Raw genomic sequence first — 5,730 nt, forward strand, 5'->3', positions numbered from 1 at the left:
TTTAGAGAAGAAAATTTACATGACACAACCAGAGGGGTTCAGTACATCTGGACAGAATCACTTGGTTTGCAAGTTGAAGAAGTCTCTATATGGGTTGAAGTAGTCTCCTAGACAATGGTACAATCGGTTTGATACTTATATGTTGAAGCTTGATTATAAGCGATGTGAGTATGATTGTTGTGTTTATGTCAAAAGCCTTGACGATGGTTCTTTTATTTTTCTGCTACTTTATGTTGATGATATGTTGATTGTTGCTAATCATTTGAGTGATATCAATAAGTTGAAAGTCATGCTAGGTAAGGAGTTTGACATGAAATATTTAGGGGTTTCTATGAAGATTCTTGGAATGGATATTCACATGGATAGGAGAGCTAGAAAACTATGGCTCTCCCAAAAAAGCTATATTGAAAAGATCTTAGAGAGATTTAATATGAGCAATGCTAAAGTGGTGAGCACTCCATTGGTAAATCACTTCAAGCTTTCCCTAGATCAGTATCCAAAGACAGATGAAGAGAAGAAATATATGTCAAAGGTTCCATATGCCAATGCAATATGTTGCTTGATGTATACTATGGTTTGTACTAGACCGGACTTGACACAAGCAGTTAGTCAAGTATGGAAGTACATGTCGAAACCAGGTAAGCAACATTAGGAAGCAGTCAAATGGATTTTCAGATATTTGAAGGGGACTACACGTCTCGGTATCATTATCATGTTTGGCAGCCAACAGAGTAAGCCTTCAGTTATTGGTTATGTTGATTCGGACTATGCAGGAGACTTGGATGATAGAAGGTCCATAATAGGGTTTGTCTTCACCCTTGCAGGTGGACCAATTATGTGGAGATCATCAGTTTAGTCTGTTGTTGCTATGTCCACAACTGAAGCAGGGTACATGTCAGCTGATGAAGCTTCTAAGGAATCCCTATGGCTTATGGGGCTGGTAAATGAGTGAGGCAATGAGCAAGGTGGAGTTCCGCTGCATTGTGACAGTCAGAGTGCTATCTTCTTGACAAAGAACCAGATGTATCATACTAGGACCAAACATATTGATGTGAGATTTCACAAGATCAGAGAGTTGGTAGCTTGTGGGCAGATACTATTGCAGGAAGGTTCACACTTCAGAAAATGCAGCTGATATGCTAACCAAACTAGTTACCGTGGACAAGTTCAGGCATTGTCTGAGCTTGCTGAACATTCACTAATATTGGACTATAGAGCGCTCCCAACCCAATAGCGCAAGATGGAGATTGATGATATTCACCAAGGTAGAAATTGTTGTGCAATGACTCATATCTCTATATAACAGCAATACAAGTTACGAGTTTGGGCTGATGTAAAGGGGTTGGAGTAGAGGGCTATATATTTATGTTATGTAAACCTAGTGCAACAAGGAGAAGAATAGCCAAACACTAATCTTAATTCTCTAATAATATATAGTGGTAGCCGCTCAATGTTCCCGGGGACGTAGACATAATTGACTGAACCTTGTTACCAAATCTCTCGTGTTATTCTATTATCTCTATACTCTTTACTATTTAATTGTTCGCTTGTTCCCAACAATATTCTACAATAAAAAATATAAATACTTTATTTGCATTTTCAATCCAAATATAGCAGCTATTGAGAAACAAATATCTGGTCAACATACTTTTTATTTTGTTTTAATGATAAACAAGGTAAACTTCTCTTATATTAAATAAGCTGTTTTGTGTTCTAACTTTAGTGGTCAATCACTTTATGACTTCCATAATAATTGAATATATCTAATAGGAATATGTTCCATAATAATTGAATATATCTAATAGGAATATGTAAAGTACAGAAAAAATATTTTTTTTTTTAAATAAGCCTATCTTTAATGTTAAATCCTTAAGATTTATTCCTTTTTATATTATTTTTAGAAAAGTATTCTTCCGAACAATAAGTATGAGATTAATCTCCAAAGATACAGTCAAGTAATCAAGCAAGGGCCTCTTCCGATAGTGCTTTTCATTTATATATATTTTTAGTATGTTAAGATTATACTTTTTTTTCAAAAAATAAGTATGTAACTACTGAATTCGTTTTAACAAATTAACAATAAAATATTAAGTGGAACATTTGAACTATTGATAGATTTTATATCTACAATGTGACTTATAATATATTAAACTAGCCTTGTTTAATTTTGGGTATATTTTCTCCATAACATAAGATCTACTTATTTGGAGAGAATGACTGAAGTGAAATTCAATCTAAATCTAATAGGAAAATGTAAAGTATAGAAAAAAAAAAAGTTTAATATGCCTATCTTTAACGTTAAATCCTTAAGATTTATTTCCGTTTTATATTATTTTTATAAGAGTATTCCTCAGTAGGATATGTATGAGTATTCTTTGGATCTACCACTAGAATGTTAACATTTCTACAAATGGATTGTACTCAAGTGTTCATCAACTCACAATGTTCATGTCAAGTTATCAGTACCACCTATTAGGAGAGAATAATTCCTTCTAAAATCCAAAGAATGCACACTTTGTTTTTTTATTTTATTTAACTTTATGCATATATACACACGATTCATATAACCAATAAGGTGTTGATCTAGTGGTGTAAGGTTTTATTAGACCCATGATGACCAAAGGTTAACAGTTCAATTTATGAGAGCGACGTTTATTAGAAGGAACAATTACGCACCCAAAAGAGATTAATTTTTTACCAAAAAAATTAAAGAGATGCCCTGAGAAAAAAATGTACCAAAAAAACACACGGTTGGCCCAGAATCTAACGGGCTCCTTTCAAAATATTTTTTCTTTTGATTTGGTTTGCGAATATGATTAGGATTTATAGCTATAATAAGATAATATCATATCATTCAAATATACCCTTTCGAATTTAAATATTACTAGAAAACAAAGCAGTCGAAACATATAATCATTCTACATCTATTAATTTTTTAGAATAAACAGTACTAAATGGGAAAAATAATAACGCATTACAGTATTTTTTTTCATCATCAAACAATGATGTATTACGTTTTCTTATTTATTTAATACTCATCACTGTAAATTACCAATGCCACATCTACAAAGGCTGTCTCGGAGGGTTTTTAATGCTGAGCGACTGCTTAGAACTTCCAATTTTTAGGACTTGTTAAGCGCGCCAAAATTTTAGGAAAGAGTTTTAAATAAAGAATTTGTGCTCCAATTACTCTCTACTTGTCACTGAATGGATATTAATATGGTATTTGCAGAAAGGGGTGATATTACGAGAAAATACAATTTGATGAGAACTCAAGTAGTTTCATTTAATTACGACTAGTTTTTCTTATACACTAGCCACGTGATTTTCAGCTGAACACTTCATACGATGACTTAAGAAGATATTGAAATCAATTTTAATCTTTCCTAAAAGATTTGTAGTTGTTAGTATATTTTTTGCGATTAAAATATAGAAAATTCTCCTTGTGTTAAAATTAGTTCTAAGCTGAGTTTTGAGCTCAGGTGGAATTATGGATTGAAGAATGCATTAGCATTGTATCTACCCCTATTAAAACGATACACTCACTACATATATTACAACATATTTTGTACTTAGTGGAGGTTTCTTATTCGATTAACAGAGGGGGGAAATGAATGATAAGCTAACATGTGAAAATAGATAATATGAGATGATATTTTTTTATTATTTAGTTATTACAGACTACCAACCCATCTCCATGAATTTAGGGAATTTTTAATTCCTTAACACATGCAGGCAAAAAATTCTCATTAACGCTATCATTAGTTGCCGAGCCTACACCAGCACAGGGATCCTCCTGCTCATGGTCCAACCGTGATCCTCCAAAGAAGATGATGGCATGGTTGGGTTTTTCTGAAAACTTGACTCAGGCAAGGAACACAACCTTGTTATATGCCAATAACAACCACACTTGCTATAGATGACATAGAGACTTTCATATTCAACCTTATGTTAGTATCTTCCTAATCACAGGTTGACTAGCTAGATCTATCTCTACATAAATACGTCTGAAACGACCTCTTATAAATTTGAATATTTTGATCCATCTTGATTAGTCTACTAATGGTTGAGACAATGAGAAATAGAAAACACTTATCATATAACAATAAGTTCAAAGGCGTAAGTTGAATCCAAACTGAAGTCTTGGAGACAATAGCTGTAATGGAATCAAATTCTGGTGTCCAATTGGTAATGACGACATAATGATAAATAACCATTATCAAATTGCAGCAAGTCAAAGTCACCTGTCAATTTCTAGGCAATTCGAAACCTCTCTCCCATAATCCTGAAACCAAGCCTCTTACCAATAAGTAAAACAACGAGAGAATCCTTCCATTCAGTCCTGTGCTCATCAATCACATTAGCATCAAAAGTAACCGTTGGTTGGAGTAATCTGTTACCCTCTATCAAATCAACATGTGCTAGACCCTTTGCAATGAGGTCAATTTCCTCTCTTATTGGAATTGGTTGTTTATCAGCTAGTACCTTTTCACGAAAAGAGATTCTCACCCCATCTGAATTTGTTTCCATAATGCTATCCTTCCACAATTGATGCTAAAGTAACTTAGAGAACTGTTCCCTAGAAAAAGATATGCACACTTGATATTTTGAAGTTTTTGAAAAAAATGTATAGATTGTTTGTGTAATGCAAAAACTGCATATCATATTTGTTTTCTTTTCGTGTTAGTATTGCATATGCAAAAAGAAGCTTCACTAAACTAAAGTTGATGAAGTCTTATGTTTTTTCTACAATGTCATGGGAAACACTAAATGGATTAGTGTGGATAGTAATTGAGAATGATGTCGTGGAGAAATTCAATATAATGATTAGATTTGTGAATATTCTTACAATAAGCCGGAATAATGACATTATTTAAGTGAAAGATTAATATTAGTTTCGAGAGCGAGTTGGGATGTTATGAAAATCTAAATATTTTAAAATTACAAAAATAATTGGACTAGATTACAAAAATAATTTGACAATTTTACATTTTCTCATTTTAAATGGATATAATTATTTTTCACCATGCTCAAAATGTTCAAAATCAGGGCCGTTGATTCCTACTTGGCTACGTGTTACAATTCTAGATTCATAAGAAATAGATACATAAACATAACTTAGTGCTAATAAGAATACTTTTTGGTTAAGACCATTGAAAATTTGCTTATATTGATTTTGGTCCTTGTAATGAATTGACATTTTGTATTGGTAATATAAATATGCAAATAATTGAGGAAGTTTATCAAAAAAATTATTTTTGTGAATTCCAAATTTGTTTGGTCTATTTTTACAAAAATAAAAGAGTAAACTACATATACCTCCCATTAGTTTTAAAGAAATTATATAAATCATCTTTATATTTTTTGCACCTACATAAATCACGCCTAATTTATATGTACACACTATAATAAATACCTCTGTCGTTAGTAGACCGTTAAATGATAATATCATGTACATATCACATATCATTTAATTAAATATTATTTCAAAAATATTCTTTTATGACTTCGCAATTCACCACTCAAAACTTGTTTGCTAAAATGCTTGAAAAAATTATAGTCAATATTGTCTACAACTTACTTATAAAATGTTTCAAAAAACTATAATCATGATATGATTGGACAATGTTCACTAGAGTTTTTGTCCAATATCAAATTTGCTGCCAATGCTAATCATAAGGTACTATCAGCAAAAAAAAAAAAAAAAAAAAAAAAAAAAAAAAAAAAAAA

This window comes from Lupinus angustifolius, unplaced genomic scaffold (genome assembly GCF_001865875.1).
Source record: "Lupinus angustifolius cultivar Tanjil unplaced genomic scaffold, LupAngTanjil_v1.0 Scaffold_1_814, whole genome shotgun sequence".
Classification (NCBI taxonomy): domain Eukaryota; kingdom Viridiplantae; phylum Streptophyta; class Magnoliopsida; order Fabales; family Fabaceae; genus Lupinus; species Lupinus angustifolius.